General features: G+C 38.4%; 1 long non-coding RNA gene across 10 annotated transcripts in view; it reads right to left on the bottom strand.

The window, feature by feature from the left end:
- The window catches only part of LOC144308794 (uncharacterized), a 136,006-nt gene that overhangs the window by 42,325 nt on the left and 68,433 nt on the right, over nucleotides 1-25,248 (bottom strand). For 7 of the 10 annotated variants that reach the window (XR_013375117.1, XR_013375116.1, XR_013375119.1 and 4 more), the window contains one exon: nucleotides 22,936-23,018. The exons of the other annotated variants lie outside the window; for them this stretch is intronic. This is a non-coding gene — a long non-coding RNA (uncharacterized LOC144308794). The remainder of the gene's footprint in view (nucleotides 1-22,935; nucleotides 23,019-25,248) is intronic. 10 annotated transcript variants of the gene reach the window in all.

Here is a 25,248-nt window from a genome sequence, read left to right as displayed (position 1 = left end):
GGAGGATGGGTTAAATAGGTGATAGGGAGTAAGGGGTACACTTGCGATGAACACAGGGTCTTGTATGGAATTGTTGAGCCCCTAAATTGTATACCTGAAATTAACATTACACTGTATGTTAACTAAGTGGAATTTAAATAAAAACTTTTAGAAAAAGGAATGTCTATCTCTCTGTTACATTACTCATCTGTTCTTGCATGCTGTCTACTTTATCCGGTAGGGCCTTAACATATTAATCATAGTTGCTTCAAATTCCTGGTCTGATAATTGTAACATCCTCGCCATATCTGAATCTGGTGTGATGCTCCCTCTGTCTTTTGTTTTCTAGCTTTGAGTATGTCTTATAACTTATTCTTTTAGGTGCTATAACGTACTGGGTGAAAGGGCCTTCTAAAGATAGGCCTTTAGTAAAGTGGTGGTAAGCTTTAAAGGAGGGGAAGCATTCTATATTCCTGTGATTCAGTTTCAGTCTTTTGGTATTTGCCTCTGGACTGTGAACTTCATAACTGTTTCTAGTTTTACCCATCAGGTGGGACAGGATGGCTAGAGAGTGCTGGAGTTGGATATTCCCTTCCTCCAGGAAGATTAAGCTCTGATAAAACCCCAGCAGGTTAAATACTAGTAAAGTAGTTTCTCCTTAGGGCAGACTTTGCTATGAAAAACAGAAAGCTTGGGTGTATTTCAAAATAGTTCCTTTTTCCTTATTCCTGCAGAAAATACTAGGGGATTTTTTTTAAAGATTTTATTTATTTACTCATGAGAAACATAGAGGGGGGGGGGCAGAGAGAGAAGCAGGCGCCATGCAGGGAGCCCAACGTGGGACTCGATCTTCCCCAGGATCACGCCCCAGGCCGAAGGCAGGCATTAAACCGCTGAGCCACCCAGGCTGCCTGTACTAAGGGATTTTTGATATTCACTGTGAGGACCGGGCAGAGTTCCTGGAGGTAAAACTCACAAAAGTATAGGGATCACCCCATTACTGGGCCTGTGGAGTTTTTGACTCTCAGAGTTGTTCATCCAGAGTTTCTAGCAATTCATCAATTACAGTTTTTAGGTTTTCCTATCCTAGCACTTATCCTAGTTCTTATGGAGGTTTCTGCTCCTGTAAATTTAATTTTCTGTATCTCCCTGTCTCTCTCTCCAAATCCTGGGAAAACCATTTATCCTGTGACCTCGTGCCTCTTATGGATCTAAGAAGAGTTGTTGATTTTTTTAAATTTGTTTAGCCTTGCACCAATGTTTTTAAACGCAGTACCAATCCCTAAGTTCCTTACATGCCGAACTGGAAACTGGAAGTGGCAGAAAGGAGAAATAAAGGTTGAAGAACATATCCAAGGTAACAAAGCTAAGAAGTAATTAATCCAGACTCGAACCCAGTGCCAGAGCCCACTCTCATAATCACTGTCCTGAAATGCCCTTAGATTATTCTCCATACTTATGGACAGCATATTGGTTATGTGTGAGCTCTAGGGCTAGATTCTTTAGGCATAAATGCCAGTTCTTTTGCTTTTACTAGTGTATGACTTTCTGCATAGGAATACTGTAGAAGTTAAGTGAGTTAGTGTACATAAAGTACTTACAATAGTGACTGGAAATGAGAAAAGTGGAGGCATTTGGTATTGCCTGGAAGAGCCAGCAATCTCATCCCTCACCTACCATGAAAAATAGTCAGATGTGGGGATCCCTGGGTGGCTCAGCCATTTGGCATCTGCCTTCGGCCCAGGGTGTGATCCTGGAGATCCAGGATCGAGTCCTGCATCAGGCTCCTTGCATGGAGCCTGCTTCTCCCTCTGCCTGTGTCTCTGCACCCGCCCCCACTGTCTCTCATGAATGAATTATATATATATATAATTGTAAAAAAAAAAAAAAACAACTCAGATGTGTGTTTGGCGGGGGGTGGTGGGGGTGGTGGTGGTGGGTTTATAGCATCTCTTCTCTGTAAACTGCAGGTGGAAGAGAATCCTAAAACACCCATTTCTTTGAATTGCTCCAACTCATATAGCTCCTTACTGCATGAAGTCAGGAGCATTGAACCAACAGCATTGATATTTCCTGGGGGGTTGTTAAGAATAGAAATTCTAAAGTCCCATCTCAGACCTACGGGATCAGAATCTGCATTTTAATAATAATGCCAGGTGAATAAGTGGCACATTATAGTTTGAGAAGCTCTGATATATTAGAATGGTTAATAACATAGGCTTTGGATTCAAATCTACGTGGGTCCTAAGCCAAGTTCTGTCAATTAACAAGTTCTGTGATCTTTGGGCAGGTTCTGCAAGTCTGCCTCTTATTTCCTCAGCTATACAAATCGAGCAATAATAATGACCTATCTCATGAGGCTGTTGAGAGGATTGGCACATGGTAGGTGCTCAGTAAACAAATGTTAATAGCTAAATTGTCACAATTATCATCAGAGTTTCCAGCAAGGCAGACAAGGCAGATGGAAAGCTGTCTCCGTGGAGTAGGATATGAGAGAGAGGAGAGAGAGCGAGCGAGCAAGTGAGCACTTGGGGATGGATCAAGGCTGAAGAATGACCACCTACAGTGGGTTATTGAATGATGGTGGAGAGAAGAGTATTATCTTGAGGAAAGCCTAGAGAGAACAAAAAGGGGTAGAGTTGAAAGGGCTGGGCAAAAACAGCATGGTAAGAACAAACTGAAAATTGGAAGCCAGGAGAAACCAAGAATTAATGGAGTGCAGAATGTGACTCATGGTGCAGAGAGGAAATCTAGTCTCTCACATGGGGGCATGTAGTCCGATTGTGAGCTTATGCACTTGGCTTACTTGGACCAAACACGGGCTCTACCAGCACCACTCCCAGAACATCAGGAACCTGGTTTAGTGAATCAAGGGTGTCAATCCATCTCATCTACTGCGTGCTGCATCCTTCCTAGGATGTAAAGTGGCGGTTCATGGGGTGCAAGAGGAGCAAGACTTTTACTTTATTCAGATCAATGTCTTCGGAAACACTTTCTGTACCCACCTAATCTAACTAGCACTCACTCCATCTCTATCTCAGTATTTTAATTCTCTCCATGTTATTTACGGTTACCAGATGGTTTCCTGTTTGTTTGGTTGAATGTCTCCTCTAATTAGAATTTATGAAGCTCCATGAGGTTAGGTCTTTGGGGAACTTGTTTGTAAACTGTGTCCTCCTGGTATAGAACAGTGCCTGGTGTGTAGTACATTCTCATTATCAGTAACTGTGGAATGATTAATACATTTCTCTAATTTGTTCTACTCTCATTTCCATGTCTTATTTCTTGTTTTCCCCTTTTCTGACATTTCTTTCCCCCCTCACATTCCTCTGAGGGTGTCCTTTCCATTCTATATAACCTCACTCACATCTCACTTCCTCCACGTCTTCCTTGATTCTCCAGTCAGAAACAGTGTGTTCAACTTAATCTGTTTTATTTGGAATAGCCATTTTTTTTTGTTCTAAGAAAACAATTAGAGGAAAACAAGGGCATCATTTTGGAAAATCATTGCATTCTTCTAGTTAAGCATTTAGGTGGTGGAATTGGACAGCATGGATTTAAATCCCACTGGGTTGCTGTATAATCTTGTGTGACATATTCAACCTCAGTTTCCTCCTTTGCAAAATGTGGACAAGTAATGGTAACTACCTTGAAAGGAAATAGCAAAGAATAGATGCGATCCTCCATATGAAATATTTAGTACAATATATTATAAATAGGCACTTCATAAGTTTTATTCTTCATTGTCATAATCACCATTACTAATATTATTAGGGACTCATATGATTATTGACTGTATTTTATTGTAATGATATTAAACTTTATAAGGTATCAGTTTACTTATATACAATATTCTTTGAAAATAAATATAAAGTCTCTTTGCATTATGCCTCATCTTTAAAATGTACTCTTCATGGTTATTAATAAAGTATCATTGATATCAAAGTGGCAAATCCAAAAAATAAAAAATAAAAGTGGAAAATCCTTTTACTATGGAATATATGTATTTTAAATGGTTTAGGGGTACATTTCATAAAAGCTTGTTAAGAACATAACAATTGTGTCTAAATTGTAGGTTCAGGGTTAATCACAGGCCTTCACTTTGGTTTTTCTTCTAACATAACAGGTATGATTTAAATGGCAAGATTATTACACCTTTTATCATGACAAATAATATTAAGTTTCTCACCTCTAGTAACAATTATGATTATCTGACTCTTCTACAGTACCCTAAAACTTTATAATATGGCTATATATCTCCTGAGGTTTATGAGCACTAGTCTGTACTAGAAAATCTATATTAATAATACACTCTATCTGAACTAAATTGAATTTAAATAAAACATTTTTAAAAATTTTAAAAAGGAGTGTACTTGACATGATGAGCACTGGTGTCATATGGAAGTGTCATATCACTATAGTGTACACTTGAAACTGTATTATTAACAGCTAATATTAACCTGTGTATTAACAAAAATGGGATTAATTTTCCAGACTATTTGTAGAAAGGCTCTTCTTTAGAAAATTTAATTTTTTTAAAAAGTTTTATTTATTTATTTGAGAGAGAGAGCAAGTGTGCCCACAGAGTGAGACAGAGAAGCAGACTCCTGCTAAGCAGGGCCCTGGGATAATGATCTGAGAGCCAACGGCAGACACTTAACGGATTAAGCCACCCAGACACCCCTAGAAACTTTAATTCTTTAAAGTTTGTCAAAGTAGCACTTCCATAACTTTCATAGAAATCAGTTTTGGCCATTTAAATGTATGAGTGTGAGATGATTGTGTGTATGTGTGTGTGTGTGCATGCATGCATTTGTGTATGTGTATATTTGTGTGTGTCCTCGATTATGCCTATATGTATAGTCACATATTCAGTTTGAGTTTGAGAGAAACATCTTTTTGCAAATAAAGCATGCATATAAAACATACTACCAACTTATAAAGACAGCTTCCAAGTAATATATGTGACCACCTTCTGATCATGACTTAATGCCTTTCAGTTCTCTCCTTAGATCAATTGTTATCTCCTTTCAGAAGTCATTACCAGTCACCAGATCTAAAGTACTTCCCACATCCTGCCCCTGAGCCATTCTCTTCTCTCCAGGAAGCAATTTCCAAAAAACCAGGAACTTTCTTTGTTTCCCTTAGTTTTTTCCCTACCATCTGCTAATAGGTGCCCCATAAATATTTGTTAAATGAATTAATATATGCTGTTCACAGCTGAGATTTATCAGTGAGTGCTCTAGTCCACTAGTCCAGTGGTTCTCAAATTTAGCTGGGGATAAGAAATCACCTGGGAAGCTTTTAAAAATCTCAGTCCTCAGAACTCTGGAGATTCAATAGGTCTGCTATTCATTCAATAGGTCTGCTTTGTTCACTGCTGTTTCCCTAGCACAGCATGGGGCCTAGAGCTAGGGTTCAATAAATGGAAAGTAATTGGTATAATCATTACTCATATAATTATGAGTACTTTTCTTGTAGTAACCTTCAACCTCATTCCCTGCCTCCAGTTGCTCCCTTGTCCCTAAATTCACATACTCGTCCGTCTCACTTTCCATCTTACCCATGGGATGCTGTTCTGAACTAGGAAAACTGAACATGGCACCACCATGCATAAAAAACATTGCATCGTTCTCTATTTTCTTCAGGATGAAGTCTAAAATCAGGATCTTTTACAAGCTGACTCCAGCGTATCTTTTCAACCTTTCCAACACTGAACCTCTCCCAGTAAATCAGCCTTGGGTATGCTATTTCATCAGTCTAGAATGTTCTTTCCCTTTGTGTCAAATCCCTTTTATTTACTCTAAGATGTACATATAGTATCACCTCCTCTGGGAACCTCTTCCGGATTTCCCAGGCTTAGTTAGCACTTAGCACAAAACCATTATATATCAAGAACGTAAGTCATGAGAATAAAGAGGCACAGCGTGGGGAATGGAGTCAATGATACTGTGATAGCACTGTATGGTGACAGATGGTACACTACGCTTGTGGTGGGCACAACATAACATACAGACATGTCCAATCACTGTGTTGTACACCTGTAACTAGTGTAACATTGTGTGTCAACTATAATCAAATAAAAAGATGTTTAAAAAGAAGCTAAAATAACATAAAGGCAAATATTCTTATTTATGCAGTTCTAGTATCAGTTATAGTTATTTTGGAGATTTGTTTATTTTTTAATGAGAAGCCAGAGGCAAAAGCTTGGAGCGAAGTGAAGGTCAAGCCTGAACTAGCGGGCTAAGGGATTTTCTTTGCTATTTTATCTCTCTACTGACTCTCCAAGAATGAGGTGAAACTTTGACGAGATTTTTCTCTCAGAGACAATCTCTGTGACCTTCATGTCAGTCTTTTGTCAGAAGCAGCATCATGACATATCATTCGAGAATAAAAATAAGGTGTTTGAAAGGGCTTCTAACTAGGTGTGGTCTGGGCCTGCAGCAGCGAACTCGGTGTGTGCCATTCCCTGCGGAGCAGCATGTGGTAGGGAGCAACTTTCCTGGAAACAACCTGTTTTAGTCACAGTTCTTTTGCTTACTAGAGGTGTGCTCTTGGGCAAGCCATGTCCTATCTCCAAGCCTCAGTTTTCTCATCTGTAAAATTACAATAACGAGTAAATAACCACCCTACCTACTTAAAGAGGAGTTGGGGCGTTTTTTGTCCCCAAGTTCCCCAGTTTTAATCCTATTTTAGAGAAGACCTTCTCCTTCTTCTTCTTCTTCTTCTTCTTCTTCTTCTTCTTCTTCTTCTTCTTCTTCTTCTTCTTCTTCTTCTTCTTCTTTACAAAGGTAGTCATTAGATCAGAAAAAAAATTGAATGGTTTAAAGACCCAAGAAATATTCCCAGGGATTGGAGAATGATATTCACTGCAGTCATGTGAAAATGCTTCCAAGCAAAAGCTGCCGATGGCAGAGGAATGAGAATGTACAACCCTCTGGGACTTATGTATGGCTTGATGCAGAAGCTAATAAGCACCAAACTTTTTGAAGACTTCTTATTTAAAACAAGAGGATTTAAACATTCTAATTTGTAACATATCTATTTTTATTTTGATATAAAGTGCTTTTCCACCCCAAACTTTCGAGTTAATGTAACATTCTAGGATGTTGCTCTGTTGTTTATCTCTGAAGGTCATGTCTGGGCATACCAGTGTGTGAAGTCTAGTTTTAATTTGTTATCTTGGGGCAGATGATGCAGAGAAGAGAAGGGCCGAATATAGTTACCTTGGTGCTGAATTTGGGAAAACTGTGTATGCCTGGAATGTATACTATGTTTTTCCTTGCTCACCTATTTTATCACTTCCTTTGAGCATCTAAAGAGCCCTTCCCTTTACCCTTAACAGAAGGGGAAAGCACAATGCTAATTTTGTGTTCTTATGTGGAGAATACTGCATGTTGTGTCAAATTTGGCTTTCTAGCTATTTTTATGATCTGGAAAGCCAACACGAATCTTCACCTCTTTGGGGCTAGGATTTAAATAAGTGACCTTAGACCTTCAAAGTAAAAGCATGCATTGCCTATGCTTGGGGACAATTAGGGTAGTTTTCCCAATCTGCCACCCACCCCTCACTACCTACCCTTGCCACTGCTTTCAATGGCAGGATGAAGTTTGGTAAAGCAATTTCCCAGTCTCAAGGTACTAAAATATAAATGCTAACATTCACCCACAAAGACTTTCCACTGATCTTCCATTAAAGCAAAGACCAAATGCCACTTATGAAGGATCTTGGCAAAAAGTGTATAAAGCCTTCATAAAGGAAAAAGCCAGTCATCCATTCCACTTTCCTGGGGTCAAGGCAAAGTAGTTCCTAGGGAGGCATCTGGGCTGCAAATAGCACTTTGCTTTGTAAGTGGATGTTTCTCCACTACTGGTGCCAAAGTGTCCACATCTGGGTGAGCGTATAGGATACAAAACCAATAAAGAGAAGCGTCGGGGAAAATCTCTGTCTGCACTAATGAAATGTAGGATTTGTTTCTTGGAATCTCTCTGTCAAGTGAGCACGAAGGAAGCAACTGCTGGGCCCTGGAGTTGGCTGGCTCTGAAATGTTCTGCATATTCAGTAGCACATGTTCCTGTGTACAGCTCATGGAGGCAGGTGTGCCAGTCTCTATTTGGTAACCAGCCATCTGTTGGGTACATTTTTGTACGTGGTGTGAGGAGGCAGCTACATGATGGCTGATCATCTCGCTGATTAGAGTGCTGTGCCTGTGCTGTTTGACTGTCTGAGGGGCTTTTGGTCATGTTGGACCATGTTTGCCACTGAGGTGTGACTCCCTGTCCTGTTGCTTCTTCATGGTCTGTCAGGATGCTCATTTGAGGACTGTAGAAAGACTCTATGGGTTCCCAAATGAGCTTCTGAAGTGTGGCCTGTTTGCAAAGGTGACAACCCTAAAGCCATAAACATCGCTTTAGGTGGGATGGTTGAAAAATCAATAAAACTTGTCCACCCAGACATGGATTCTCCAGTCCCTTCCCTTAATTCTGTGCAAAGATTATTCCTCCTGGGAAGTGCCCTTTACTTGTTACTAATGTGACAGAGTCAGGGGTTCAGCAATACAAGATGAGGAGCAATATAGAAACACCAGAGTAGGTGTATATCCTGAATCTTCCTGGAATAGATGGTAAGTCGGTAACCAGGCCCAACTGTTTGGTAGTCTCAGTAAACTTCACATGATGACATTTCCACATGGCTTTTAAAAAAGAAGTCTGGGTAAAAAAATACAAAGTTTTATTTTGAATTAAAGTAATTCCATCTTATGTTCAGCTTTTTTTTTTTTTTTTTTTTTTGGACTGCCAAAATACTTCAATCCTGGGCTAATTCAAGGGTATCTTATACGTACCACTATTTCTCCCACTCTCCCCACCCACTGACAAGTGAATTCACCGTCCTCAATGCCACCCCTGGTAGTTAGTGGTAAGGCAACCACCATTGAGATAAATGGCAGTGGCATGGCCCTTGCTGCTTACAAGGCAAGAAATGGAAGCGTTGAGCTTGGTATTTGTGACCACAGCTATGTGGCTCCAACCTCCATTTCTAGCTCTGCTTCTTTAATCTCCTTCACTCAGTGACAATCTGTAAAATTCTACCTCTAGGCTTTCACTCACAGTTTTTGAAAATGTAACATGGAAAGGTGCCTGGCATGCTGCCTGGAACATAGTAGGCATTATGTGAATGTTCCTGAATATTCTTCCCTTCATTCTGCCCATCTGGCTCATCCATCATTTTTTAATTCCATTGCTACTTCCTCTATGAGGGCCTGTTATTACTAATAAAACTTGTATAGCTCCATGGGTTAGAAAATATAACATCCATTTTATCCGTTTTATAACATGAAAAGCCAAAAGATAGGTTTGTTTTCTCTATATTACATAAAAGGACACTCAGGTTTAGAGAGTAGAGTAACAGGCCATATTCACAGAGCTAGTAAATTGCAGAGCTGGAAGTTGTCTAACTAAAAAAGAAGACAAGACATATACAGTCAATGGGCCTAAGAATTACTCAGAACTCAGGGATAAAGATTTGACTTTGACAATTTGTTTCTTTACTTCTTACTGAAATAAGTGTCCTGTATATTTTTAAAAAATGAACCAACTCTTAGATTATTTTTTAATGAAGAACTAAAACAAGCCTTTACCTATTTCTTTCTTAAAAAAAAAATTTTATTGGAATTCAATTTGCCAACATTTAGCATAACGCCCAGTGCTCATCCTGTCAAGTGCCCCCCTCAGTGCCCATCACCCAGTCACCCCAACCCCCCACCCACCTCCCATTCCACTACCCCTTGTTCATTTCCCAGAGTTAGGTGTCTCTCATGTTTTGTCACCCTCACTGATATTTTCACTCATTTTCTCTCCTTTCCCTTTATTCCCTTTCACTAATTTTTATATTCCCCAAATGAATGACACCACATGCTTATTTCCTTCTGAGTAGACAACTGATGTCTACACTGTAAGGTCCAAAGGAGAGGTCATGTCATAGCACATGACTTGTGTTTTAAGTTTTGTTTGTATTTTTTTCATTTGCTCATTCTTCTCCCAGATCACCAGCCCACCTGTTTGCAGTGTTGGAGAAGCATGTTTGCTGCTGTTGTCAAATACGAAGAATTAAAAATTTTAGGGAGAGGAGCCTTCTCATTGCACTCCATGGTCTCTCTTCAGAAAGCAGAATGTTGTATTATCCTGATTGCCCTTGAACAAGGAAAAGAGTCAAGCTGGCTTTAATGTTAGTGTCCAGTGTGCATGACCCCTCTAGAGGTCAGGATATTTGACCAGTTTGATTGTTAGCTCCCTTCTGCTTTCACAGCACATAAAGCTGGGAAGACATATAATACAAACACATCAAGAACATGAAAAGACTGATGAGATGGAAACTGCTCCACTGCAAAATATGGATGGAATAAAGTTACAACTGCTAGAAAATGATGCTGACCTCTAAATCCAGGGGGGGAAAACAAGGCAAACCATAAATGTGCAAAACCGACTTCTAAGGGATAATTGAGCACACTGCAGTGCAGAGGTGCTAGAAAATCAGGGGAAAATCTTCACTACTCATTTTTTGAAGGTTCCAGAGGGAGCTGATGATAAAAATATGACACAGTTCTTTCTAAAATTTTTGAAAATATTAGGGCTAGAGATGGCTTTTTTAAGCAGGGGAAGGATTTAGCAGAACTAGCGAAAGAAACTCAATCCGAGATTGCTAGTCATAATTATGTTCTTTCTCACAAGATACTTTTACAATGAAAAAATTTAGTAAGTCAAAACATATTTATTTCCAGTCAAGAAATCCAGGATATTTTTGGAGGTGGTTGGAAGTAAGGAACTCCAGAATTTCAATGGAGTTTGCATTTTGGCCTAATAACCAGGTATCACAGAAGGGGTTTGAGAAGTGAACATATCTATAAAACCCAACTAAGATGCAAGTATCATGAGATCTTTATTTAGATTGACTTGACTTGTCTATTTACTGACTTCTGAGGTAGTTCTCCTTACTTTGGAAACAAAGCTAATATTTGTTCTGATTTAATATTCACAACAGCTTGTTATTGTTAAGGGAAGTATTGTTAATAAATTCATTTTGCAGTTGGAAAAAACCCTGAAGCTCAGAAAGGGCAAGCTATTTGCCCATGTCCCACTGCTCTTTCATTTAATAAGTATTTCTGAGCTCCCAATATATATAAGAAACTTGAAATGGAGGCATGAAGCTGAATGATCCCAGAATGGCTAAACAAAATGCATAAAATGCTTGTCCTCAAGGAGATCATCTTCTACTGGGAAAAACACTTAAGTAGAAAAATTATTTCAAAATAATAGATGCACTAATAGAGATATAATGTACAGGGAGCAAAGAGAAGTAGGGGTACTTGGCTCTTCATTAGGGGGAAAGTAGAGTGTTCTTAAAAAAGACCTCACAGAAGAAATAAAACTTAAGTGGAATTTTAAAGAGGAACAATACAATATCTAGGAAAACATAATGCAGAAAGGCATCAGAGGGGAATAGCTATAGAGATCTATGCATCTTAAATTTTAATGTGCATGTGAACAGACATGTGAAAAAACTGCTCAATATCACTCATTATCAGGGAAATACAAATCAAAACCACAATGAGATACTACCTCACATCAGTCAGAATGACTAAAATGAACAACATTGGAAACTACAGGTGTTGGCAAGGATGCAGAGAAAGGAGAACCCTCTTACACTGTTGGTGGGCATGCTAACTAGTGCAGCCATTCTGGGAAACAGTATGGAGGGTTCTCAAAAAGTTAAAAATAGAGCTACCCTATGACCCAGCAATTGCACTACTAGGTATTTATCCAAGGGATACAAATATAATGATTCAAAAGGAAACGTAATCCTAATATTTATAGTGGCAGTATCTGCAATAACCAAAATATGGAAAGAGCTCAAATGTCCATCAATGGATGAATGGATAAAGAAGATGTGGTGTGTGTGTGTGCATGTGTATATAAAATGAAATATTACTCAGCCATGAAAAAGAATGAAATGTTGCCATTTGCAATGATTTGGATGAAACTAAAGGGTATTACGCTAATTGAAATAAGTCAATCAGAGAAAAGCAGTTGTCATCTGATTTCACTGATGTGTGGAATTTAAGAAACAAAACTGATGAACATAGGGGAAGGGAAGGAAAAATAAAAACAGAGAGGGGGCAAACATAAGAGACTTAACTATAGGGAAGAAATTAAAGGTTGCTGGAGGGGAGGGGGCTGGGAGGCTGAGGTAACTGGGTGGTGGGCATTAAGGAGGGCACTTGAAGTAGTGAGCATTGGGTGTTCTACGTAACTGGTGAATCACTAAATTCTTCCTCTGAAACTAATACACTATATGTTACACTATATAAATTTAAAAAAATAGAAATAAAGTAAAAAAATTAATGTGCATGTGAATCACCTGTGGAGCTTATCAAAAGCTGATTCTGAGTGAGTGGGTCTGGTATGGAGCCTGAGATTGTGGATTTCTAATCATTTTCCATGTAATGCTGATGCTGTCTTGGGAACAGCAAGGCAGTAAAGAATAGAGGTAGATTTGAATACCCGGCAAGTTTTAGTCCAAGGGCCACCAGTGGTAGACCTCTGCATAAGGATGGAGCCCCAGGGAAAACTGAAACCTAAGGTTTGAGAGGAGAGAAATGATATTAAGAAGTACTGGATAGGTAGGAGGAAATTTTTCAAAAGAAGCTAAAGGCAGAGAGTTTAAGAAGGAATTAGTTAACTGTCTTAACTGTTCTATAACATACAGTCAAATAAGATATTAAAAATGCTCATTCGATTTAGCATGTACGTAATCAGTGTGGATCACCTCAAACATAGTTACTGTGGAGTATACTTGGTCTGCACTGTCCAGTACAACAGCAACTAGCCACATGTGGCTACTGAGCACTTAAAGTGTGGCGACTGTGAATTGAGTCAGCTGCAAGTATAAACACCCGTTAGATTTTGAAGATTTAGCATAAGAATATAAAATACCTCTCTAGTAATTTCTATATTGATTACATATCCAAATGATAATATTTTGGATGTACTGGATTAAAGGATATTATTAACCATAATTTTACTTATTCTTACTTTTTTAATATGGCTACTAGAGATTTTAAAAGTACACGTGTGGCTCACACATGGCTCACATAATTCTATTGGACAGTGCCAATCTAAGCAGACAAAAATTGGGCTTGGAGCAAAGGGAAGTAAGGATGTGGATACAGTGAGTAGAGTGAAATATAAGATCACTATAGGAAAGCATTTTTTAGATAGGATTGAATGTATTTATAAAGGTAAGGTGCCAAAATGGAGAAAATGTTAAAGACAAAGAGGAAAGTTCATAACTGATAAATGATAGAGTGGTTATTGAAAAGCATAGGCATGGAAGTACACCAGTCTTAGGCTTAATTTCTGACTCTACTACTTCTATTTTTAAATTTTTCTTCAAGTTTTAGTTAACATAAGGTACAATATTGGTTTCAGGAGCAGAATTCTGTGATTCATCACTTAAATACAACACCCAGTGCTCATCAGACCAAGTATCCTCTTTAATATCCATCCCTCACTTAGCCCATCCCCCACCCACCTCCCTCTATCAACCCTGTTTATTCTCTATCATTAAGAGTCTTTTATGGTTTGTTTCCCTCTCTCCTTTCCCAACTCCTCCCATATGTTCATCTGTTTTCTTAAATTTCCACATAGGCGTAAAATCAGATGGTATTTGTCTTTCTCCGATTGACTTATTTCACTTAGCGAAATACATTCTAGCTCCAATCATATCATTGCAAAAGTCAAGATTTTGTTCTTTTTGATGGCTGAATAATATTCCAGTGTGTGTGTGTGTGTGTGTGTGTGTGTGTGCACATGTGTGTGTATATACCACATCTTCTTTATCCTTTCATCACTGACTCTACTACTTCTTAACTGTGTGATCTTGGGCAACTTATCTGATCATTTTGGGATTCATTTTCCTGACCTGTAATGTGGACCTCATAATAGTTCCTAACTTAAAGGGTTGTTGAAGGATTGTGTGAAATAATATACATGAAGCACTTAACACAGGGCCTGGCACACAATAAGCACTTAGTAATTGTTAGCTATTACTGATACCCTTACGATACAGAAGATTTCAGATGTAGAAATTTATCTTGCATGGGAAGGAGTGTAGGTTTAGGGCTTTTCATGTCTGATTACTGATTACTTCTAACTCATCAGTGAAGTAGGAAATAAGATCATTTGTGAAGAAAGAAAAATAGGCAGTGAGAATGAGAAATCTGTCAGGAACATGTAGACATGCTTCCAAGCAGTGTTGGCAGTCCAGCTAAGGTTGGAGACCATGGATTTGTGGTGGCACCTAACCATGAAGTGCAGGGCTTATGTATGTAGGGGACAAAGAGGGCAGGTGGTTGAATTGGTTTGGTCTGGAAGTATGTTGGAGAGACACAGCAAAAAAGCAGTGGAGGATGTTAGCAAGATAGCAGCTTCAGTGATACGCAACAGGGTTTAGCTAAGTTAGATACTGAACAAAGTGCAACCAGCAAAGAGGTAAAAAGATTGGAAGAAATGGAAGAGGATAAGAAATGGGGGACTGAAAGGAAGTTAAGGAACAAGTAGAATGGGAATAATGGAATAAGAGAGTAGGAGTGGTAGAAAATAATGGCTAGAGAATTGCATATATGAATTTAAGATGCCAGCAGTGGACCAAGTCCTGATAATGACAAGGTCTAAAGAGTGAAGTAAATATAAAGGTTACTGGAATCTAGGAACCAAGATCATGGTGTTGGTTGGGTTCTTTTTCTAAATTCTAGGTTAGTATCAAACAATAATAGAAATAATGATGGCCTTTCCCACCATAGCTTTAATATTAATCTCTTAATTGTTTGGTCATTTAATATGAAGTTACATGAGTGTTTGATTTGGGAATTTCTAAGAAAAACGTGGTAAGAGAGTATCTTTACTATTTATGAACAGGCTTCTTATCAGAAAAAGACGTTAGATTTTTATAAAATAGTATTTGGATTTTTAACATATTGGCATCTATTAATATGATAATGTGGCTTTTATCCTTTGACCTATCAATGGTATAAAACATACTAAGAGATTTCTTAATATTGAGCCATTTTTGGAATAAAATCTACTGGCAAGATTTTTAAAAAATATTCTGCTGGATATAACTTGCTATTATAACCATAGATTCTGCATGTGAATTCGTAAGTACAATCTATAGGTAGTTTTCTTTTCCTAGCATTGTCAGGTTTTACTATAAGGTTTTATCAGCTTAACAAATGGAATTGTTAATAAAAATTGCTTTCCTTTTAAACTGTTACCAGATCTAGGCAAAAAGGTAAAATGTTTTACATATTTAATTTGTACAATAACATTAGGAGGTAAGAATGTGTATGCGTGAGAGAGACAGAGACAGAGAGAGGTGTAATCTCTATTTAAGAATGATGAAAATAAGGCTCAGAGCAGTCAGCTGACTTATTCAAACGCACACAATTTTAGTAACTGGCAGAACTAGGAACTGAATTCAGATATGCCTGATTCCAAAGCCAGGACTTTATTATGCTATATAATCTATTCAAATTTGAAAAGAAAATATACATGTATTCATATGTTCTGAAACAGTGTAACAGCATAGAAATTACACATTTATTGAAGATTTGAAACAAACTATCTGTAAAACAATAGGAATGTGGTGCTTTTATTGAGGTAGTTCTTTTGTTTTTAAAGTTTTTGCAGTAGGAAAGAATTGTCCAATTTTATTTTAAGTGCAAGAAATTACAGTTTCAAAAAGAGAAATCTCCAGTTTGTTGGAGCTTTATTTTTTAAAAAAATTTAGTATAGTCACTGTGCTGTACATTACATTCCTCTGACTTATTTTATAACTGGAAGCCTGTACCTCTTGACACTCTTCACCAATTTTGTCTCCCCCCCAAGCACCTTCCCCACTAGCAACCACCATTCTGCTTTCTGTATCCATAAGTTATCTTTTGCTTGTTCATTTGTTTTTTAGATTCCATATATAAGTAAAATCATACCTTATTTGTCTTTTTCTGTCTGACTTATTTCACTTAGCACAATCCCCTCAAAATCTATCCATGTTGTTACGAATGGGAAGATTGTATTCTTTTTTATGTCTGAGAGGTATTCCATCCTGTGTGTGTGTGCGTGCACGCCCGCGTGCGTATAGAACATCTTTTTTATCCAGTTGTCCATATAGATAGTTTTTTTGTCAACTTTTTCCATTTAGTCCATGTCTCTTGCAGATTTTTTACTTCTTGAACCAAGTGTTAATTTTTGTTTTTAAAAATGATTATTTCCTTGAGAACTTTATACCTTTAAACATTATATATGAGTACTGTTTAAAAAATGTAGTACAGTGGCTATAACCTGCCCCTCGACCATTTCACTGCTAATGCTAAATAGATTAAACTTGCTAGAGATTTGTCTAAGTTACTGGAATTTTGAAATAACCATTTTTTGATCTATTAATTACTACTGCCCATTTCTGTTATCCACTTTACTACTCTCTGCTTTTATCATTATTGGCTCTTTCTTCCTGCCTTTGATTTTTTTTGGTCTTGTTATTTTGCAACTGTATTTATTAAAAGCTAAAATGAAATGTACAGAGTCTAGTAATTCAGATCTCTCTTCGTTCAGCACATGTACTTAATATTAAGTGGAAATTATAGATCAGAGAAGAAAAGTATCGACTAAAAGAAAAGAATGGCATTTGGGTTAGTTCATAGAAGTGGAAGGACTTAAATTAATGAAGTGAAAGCAAGCTATTTAGGTTAGTCAAAACCTCAGGCAAGAGAGAGACCTTTGAGGGAAAGAGACAAACCTACACAGTAAAAGACAGAGTGGAATAATGGCTTGAGTTCTACTAATGATAAGAATGCTGATGGCCAAGAGCAGAATAAGAATCTTAACAGATAAAGTGCAAGGTCTTTGACTAAGACCATAGTCCATTTTTAGTTACTTTAGCACTAGGTCTCCTTCTTTATGTTAATAGCATTGCAATAGGAAAAGTACAAATAAATAAAATAAACAATAACTGGGGCTGAAGTGACATGTTCCAGCTAGTTCCTCTTTGAGGGAAGTTTGGGAAAGAAATTTTAGAGACATACATGATGCAAAAAAAATGGTGAAGAAAGACTTAAATATAAAAGTTAACTTGGGCTTAAACTTTCACATACTTTCTACACTGTTGCTTCTCTAATTTTGGTGGAATCGGTGTTAGATAAAAGTTATGTATACACACCATGTTACTGGTCTACTCTGCCATCATTACTTACGAAGAGACTTTAGAAGTTAGGGAACATGAACTGAGAAAAGAGAGACATACTCTCCTGATATATGAAGTTTACAACAGTTTATTTTTTTAAAAGATTTTATTTATTTATTTGAGAGGGTGTGCATGTGAGAGAGCACAAGCAGGGGGAGCAGCAGAGGGAGAAGGAGAAGCAGGCCCAGCAGGGAGCCTGACTTGGGGCTCAACCCCAGGACCCTGGGATCATGACCTGAGCCAAAGGCAGATGCTTACCTGACTGAGCCACCCAGGCACCCCTGAAGTTCACAACAGTTTAGGTAGCTTGCTCTTTGCATGGATCTCCATGTCTATCATCACACTGGGACAGGCTATCCAAGCAGGGGAGTAGGGAATAAAACAGCAAATCTACACTTATATCTTTCAATTAATCCTTACACAAGTATTAGGAGCACCAGAATGGTGCTATTCAGGTACCAGTAGAAATACATGTACCCGGGATCCCTGGGTGGCGCAGCGGTTTGGCGCCTGCCTTTGGCCCAGGGCGCGATCCTGGAGACCTGGGATCGAATCCCACATCGGGCTCTGGGTGCATGGAGCCTGCTTCTCCCTCTGCCTGTGTCTCTGCCTCTCTCTCTCTCTGTGACCATCATAAATAAATAAAAATAATAATAAAAAAGAAATACATGTACCCAATCCAATGGGGAAAAAATAATAACTAAAATATAATCGAAGTATAACATAGCATAGATAAAGTGCTAATATGAAAGAATCCAAAATTCACTTGGGTTCCACCCGACAATATTATAACAACATTGCCAAAGTAGTTACAGACGCCTATAGACGTCAACAAGCAAATGATCACATATACATTCCTTATAAACCATATCACCACACAACAAATGATTAGTAGAGCTTTTCCTGTCTTCATTTGGAATTCATTTTAGCTAGGGAAGGATACCACACACAATAATTATTATCAGCTTGGAGGATAAAACATAGTTTAATCCATCAAGAGTAACTTTATAATTGAAAATACACATGCACCCAACATCAAAGTGTCTAACTATACAATGAAAATATTAACAGACCTAAAGAGAGACATAGACAGCAATATAGCAGTAATTAGTAACATCTCACCTTCAACAATGGATTGATCATCCAGACAGAAAATCAACGAAACACTGAATGTAAACCTCACTTTAAAACACATGGCATTGGGCAGCCCGGGTGGCTCAGCGGTTTAGCTCCACCTTTGGCCCAGGGCCTGATCCCGGAGTCCCAGGATCGAGTCCCACGTCAGGCTCCCTGCATGGAGCCTGCTTCTCCCTCTGCCTGTGTCTCTGCCTCTCTCTCTCTCTCTCTCTGTGTCTCTCATGAATAAATAAAATCTTTTTAAAAAAATAAAACAAATGGCACTAACAGACATACACAAAACATTCCATTCAACAGCAGTAGAAAACACATTCTTTTTAGGGACCATGGAATATTCTTCAGAATAAAACATAGGAAAGGTCACAAAACAAATCTTAGCAAATTTAAGAAAACTGAAATCATACCAAGTATCTTTTCTAATCACAATGGTATGAGACTTGGCAGCTCCTAAGCACATGAGAAAATGCTCCACATCACTGGCCATCAGGGAAATACAAATCAAAACCACAATGAGATACCACCTCACCCCAGTGAGAATGGGGAAAATTAAGACAAATGTTGGAGAGGATGTGGCGAAAGGGGAACCCTCTTGTGCTCTTGGGGGGAATGTGAACTGGTGCAGCCACTCTGGAAAACTGTGTGGAGGTTCCTCAAAGAGGTAAAAGTAGATCTGCCCTACAATCCAGCAATTGCCCTGCTGAGGATTCACCCCAAAGATACAGATGCAATGAAACGTCGGGACACCTGCACCCCGATGTTTCTAGCAGCAATGTCCACAATAGCCACACTGTAGAAGGAGCCTCAGTGTCCATCGAAAGATGATGGATAAAGAAGCTGTGGTCTATGTATACAATGGAATATTCCTCAGCCATTAGAAGCGATGAATACCCACCATTTGCTTCAATGTGGATGGACCTGGAGGGTATTATGCTGAGTGAAGTAAGTTAATCGGAGAAGGACAATCATCATATGGTTTCACTCATACAGGGAATATAAAAAATAGTGAAAGGGATTATAGGGTAAAGGAGAGAAAATGAGTGGGGAATATCAGAAAGGGAGACAGAACACGAGAGACTCCTAACTCTGGGAAACGAACAAGGGGTAGTGGAAGGGGAGGTGGGCGGGGGGGATGGGGTGACTGGGTGACGGGCACTGAGGGGGGCACTTGACAGGATGAGCACTGGGTGTTATACTATATGTTGGCAAATCGAACTCCAATAAATAAATAAATAAATAAATAAATAAATAAATAAATAAAGTTTACAACAGTTTATTTTTTAAAAGATTTATTACCCTATTATTTATTAATATATTACCCTAAACTGTTTGCAGAGTCAATGAACTGTCTCTATCAAAATTCCAGGAACATTTTTCACAGAAATAGAAAAATATAATACTAGAATTTGTATGGAGCCAGAAAAAAACCCTGAAGAGCATAAGCAATCTAGAGAAAGAAGAACAAAGGAAAATAGAATCTCAAGAAGAAGTCTATGCCCCCATGTTCATTATAGCATTATACACAATAGCCAAGATATAAAAATAACCTAAGTGTCCATGAGCAGATGAGTGGATAAAGAAGATGCAGTAGACATATACAATGAAATATTATTTAGGCATAAAAAAGAAGAAATACTACCATTTGTGAATGTTCAGGGCATTATGCTAAATGAGTAAATCAGAGTAAAAAACAAATACTGTATGTTATCAGTTATATGTGGATCTAGAGGGGATCCCTGGGTGGTTCAGCGGTTTAGCGCCTGCCTTTGGCCCAGGGCGCGATCCCGGAGTCCTGGGATCAAGTCTTGCGTCGGGCTCCATGCATGGAGCCTTTTTCTCCCTCTGCCTGTGTCTCTGCCTCTCTCTCTCTATCTCTCTCTTTCTTTCTCTCTCTCTCTCTCTGTCTATCATGAATAAATAAAATATTTTTAAAAATGTGGATCTAGAAAAGCCAAACTCAAAGGAACAGAGAGTTGAGTTGTGATTACCAGGGTCTGAGGAGTGTGAGAAATGGGGAGATATTGCTAAAAGGGTATAAACTTCCACTTAAAAGATTAACTAAGTTCTAGGGATCTAATGCACAGCATGGCAATGATAGCTAATCACACTGTATTATATACTTGAAAGTTACTAAGATAGTAGATCTTAAATGTTCTCATGACAAAAAAGAAATGGTGATTACGTGAAGGGATGGGGGCATTAACTAATGCTATGGTGGTAATCATTTTCCTATATTTTAATGTATCAAATCAACACACTGCACAGCTTAAACTTACACAATGCAAAATGTCAACTGTATCTCAATGAAGCTGGAAAGTACATAAATAAATAAAAGGATTACATGAATCCTAGGATATGAATGTTGTAATATGATTGTCCAGACTGAAGAAAGTGCTAGATACTTGGATTTTATTTGTACTCCTAAATATTTTCAGACTGGGGTAATGTTTAGTTGCCCATCCAACTGTTTGTATATCTTAAGGGTACATAAGACAAGCCAGAAGTCAAAGGAAAGTGGTGATGGTAGAGTGATATCTTTGATGAGAGAGGGAAAGAAGTCTGCTTCCTTTGTCCCCAAGTTCATTCCATGAGTAAATAAGACCCATATCTGTGTTAAGGTACTTTGGTCCCACAGTGTACTGAACCTTAAGAGGAAAAAATGCATGTACTTAAGAATAGTTGGTTAGACTACAGCCTCCAATTGACTGACAAAATAACCTTCAAAAAATTCCTTATGAAAGTGGAGAGGTGGGGATCCCTGGGTGGCGCAGCGGTTTGGCGCCTGCCTTTGGCCCAGGGCGCGATCCTGGAGGCCCGGGATCGAGTCCCACGTCGGGCTCCCGGTGCATGGAGCCTGCTTCTCCCTCTGCCTGTGTCTCTACTTCTCTCTCTCTCTCTCTCTCTCTCTGTGTGACTATCATCAATAAATTAAAAAAAAAAAGAAAAAAAAAGAAAGTGGAGAGGTGAAAAGCTTCTACTTCCCTTGATCAAAAAGAGAGAGTTTCATAATGGTGTTAAGATTTTTTTGAGTGATGTCTAAATGTAGCTAAATTGTACATATATTTAGATACAACTTTGCCAGTTTTCTAAAGTGTATTTTGCTAAGTAAAATCTCAGGAGGAAAGAAATGAGATTGAAAAAACTTTCTCTTCTGCAAGACCCATAAATGTCATATGGACAGGTATCTGTTTCTGTTTTTGATCCAGTTTTGTAGCGTTCCAGATAAGCTTAGTGACAAAGGGCTGTAATTTGTGAATTATGCTGCACAACGAGTGGCTCATATGGCACACTTCATCACTTCTGCTCTGCACTTACATAGTCTCACTTTTATGCTGAGAGTCTACAAGTTTAATACTCAGGGTATACACTTTGCTACCTTTTCTGCATATTTTATTAACAAAAAGTTATACCATGCTGATCCAATTTCATATTTCAGAGATCCAGCTGCAGAAGTTGATGATGAAGCTACATAACTTAGCTTAGCTGAATGCATAAACAAGCATTTAATCAATAATCAGGTTGCATATTTTAATGGAAACAATGCAATGACTGTGATAATAAAAAAATACACATCAAACAAATTTATATTCTTAATTATTCTTAAAGAGCAACTTAGAAGAGGTCTTTAGGCTGGCACTTTCAAAGGAATAAATATTTGTGGACTTAAATAAAGATAGATCCAGAATTTTTCTTTTGTAATTTTTATTATTTGCTCCCCCAAAATATCCAGGAATTAGAATTTGTCTTTTTTAAAAAAAGGTTTTATTTGTTTGAGAGAGAGTGAAAGAGCGAGCAGGCAAGCACAAACACAGAGGGAGAGGAAGAAGCACACTCCCTGCTGAGCAGAGAGCCCAATGAGGGGCTTGATCCCAGGACCCCCACGATCATGACCAGAGCTGAAGACAGATGCTTAACCTACTAAGCCACTCAGGCACCCCAGTTTGTCTTCTTTTGACAAAGAAGTTCTGTTTACCAGATGGGTGGCATAACAGTCCCCAAACCAATCCAACCATGAATTTGTCAAACATAGCAGCTTCTAGAAGAACACGACTGACAGAGACTCAGGGACGTAGACCCCTTGATTTCTACTGTGGCATACTTGGATCATGGCTAATTGGTTTCCAACTAAGAGGGTCAATTGAATAGTTCAGTAATAGTCTCTTCACTGCACATATTGATGCAACCTGTTTTCCAAGTATTACCTCAAAATTCTCAGAATGATTGGCTTAAGGAAGATTTTTAAGTCCTGGAATCTAATTCAAAAAGCCCTTATTAAATGATACTATGTGCCAAAAACTATTTTAGATATTGGAGGTGGAGTTGGGATCAGGGCACCTGTCTTCTAGTACCTTATAACTTAGCAAATTATTTAGGAAGAGAGATGGATCCTTGCATAGCTAAAAGAATGCAACATTACAATTACAAGCATGTAACTGAGGATTATAGAAAGCAAGGGAAGGGGAAATTCACTATGACAAAGGTTGAAAGTAGAATTTCAATGGGCCCTGAAGGACAGAAAGGATACCCACGTGGAGAGTTGGCAATGACAAGCATTCCAGGCAGAGTGGTATTCTTCCCATTTCTTGGACAGTAGAGTCCTTTTCCACTGAAACTGGCAGAAAAAATTTTGTCAAGGTTAAATGTTGTACATTTCAAAATACTTTCATCACTTTTTCACTTTTAAGAAAAGTAAGCTGACTGCTGCTAGAAATCAGTCTTCACATATCTGCTGTTTTCAGGATGGTGATTGGAGGGCATTGCTGTCCGTATCGTGTGCTTGGCTAACTCCAGCTCAAACTGGGAACTGGGCCTCAGTCATGCAGGCAAGAACAGAATAAATGAGGCAGATGTTTTTACTGACTTCTGCTCTTTTGAATCTGTTCTGTGCAGAAGGGAGATGTTGTTTGCCTGAAATTATTTAAGTATAGCATTTGTCACTTCTATAATTCACTTACCACCACCAGATATGCAATTACTTTAACTGCGAGCCACTTACATCTTAGTCAGTTCTTCTGTCTAAAAATATGTTGGCTTTTATTTGAAGAGCTAAGATTGAAGCTGTCACTTGGGGCCATTCCAAAACTTTGCTAATTGTGCACTTCAAGTAGAGCAATATTTGAATTAATTTTCCTCTTGAATTTTAAGAAAAATGATTACTCATGTCATGTTTTTTTTCATTTATAATGATCATTTTACACTACTTTTCAAGAATAAAAATTGGAAATTGGTTGGCCTGAAAGGCTACACGGTTTGTTCTGCTGTTGGGCCTTGACTTACAACTTTAACTTATCGAAATGTATTCTTTCTAGATGACTTCCCTGAGAATTTGATCAACTTCAGCTTATACTCTAATCCTCATAAACCAGCACTTTATTGATTTCCTTATTGTTCAGAGCACTGAGACTCAGAAAACAATAAAATTCTTCAGCGAATTGTGTCTTTTTTACACTAAATGTGGCCCTGAGAGATTGCATCTACCATTCCTGGCTAGAATATAGAAATAGAGTTAGGAATAGAAAACTTCTGGAGAACAGTTTACTTAGCTCAAAGCTAGGAGGTAACCCTTCTAGGTTTAGTTCACGTGATAGATACTCTGAGTAGGTTAAAAAATAGGCATGATAAGAAGGAAGTTGGGCAGCTCTCCTCTCAAATACAAGAGCAGAGCCTCGAAGTTCCCTGGGAACACAGGATGGTGTTGATGACTCAGAAGTGAAGGGCCTGGAATTCTTTGCCATGTTGGGTTGTTTTCCAGAGTAAACGAACTGTGGCATGTACCCACTTTGTTGCTCATCTCACCAGCTGTCCCTGTTTTCCTTGCAACTGAGTATGGACATATTCTTCACTAACTGGCTGGACCCAGTTCTGACTTGAAGAAGCTTAGCACTGCAGAGGCTAAGGATGTCTACCTCTGTCTGTCTTTTTATCTTCTTTCAGTTCTCCTAAAACTCGGTGTTCTTTCCTGACTCAAAGGATCTTCACACGCTGTCCCCACTGTCTGTAACTCTCTCTCCATCCTTTGCCTAGTCAACTCTTTGCCACCTCCAAATCTTATTTCTAAAAGATACATCCTCAGAGAAGCCTTCTCTGACATCTAGAGGAGGTCAGGCCCATGTCTATGATCCACAACACCCTGTTCTTCTCCTTTGTAGCATTTACTGAAAATAGTAATGAGTGATTTGCTTTGTAATTATTGTTTAAAATCTCCCTCTCAAATGTATACTCCTTGAATGCAGAGACTGTGCTAGTCTCTCAACTTGCTGTACCCCCACCTCCCCAGCACAGTGGCATACACATGGAGAATCCCTCAATACCTATTTGTTGAATGGATAGCTCAGACTGAAAGTTGAAAACATAAACAGAAGATCAGGGATTTATCTCTCTGTGGCAAAGGTTTTACTTAACAGTTTATTTTCATTGTTTATCTTGCTATTGGGAAAGGCTTAATAGCTCTAAGGCAGATGATGCAGTTAGTTTACTGGAAAGTGTACAGTCTTAGTGGCTGCCAGACTTAAATTTGAATCCTTCCTCTTCTAGTTGAGTTGAGTGATAGAAATATACTTCATATTCCTTAACTTGCTTTCTTTGCATTTCCAAAATGGGAATTAATATAATAGCTGCACTGTCTTTAACGTTCAAGGGGACAGTAATACCCATATTGTTGTGTTACAATGAGAACATAACAGGATCTCAGGGAATGCTAATTATCTTCCTTCCCACCCTCTTCCTTTCATCCCAAAGCACTTTTTGGTGTGAGACAAGTTAAATGAAGTTTAATATTTTATCTCAATCTTTTAAAGAGCACAAGATAACATCTAAAGGCATCACTTTTCAAATCAGAATTA

This window comes from Canis aureus, chromosome X (assembly GCF_053574225.1).
Source record: "Canis aureus isolate CA01 chromosome X, VMU_Caureus_v.1.0, whole genome shotgun sequence".
NCBI lineage: Eukaryota > Metazoa > Chordata > Mammalia > Carnivora > Canidae > Canis > Canis aureus.
Note: the sequence above shows the minus strand (reverse complement) of the source record. Positions and strands in the feature narration are given on the sequence as shown.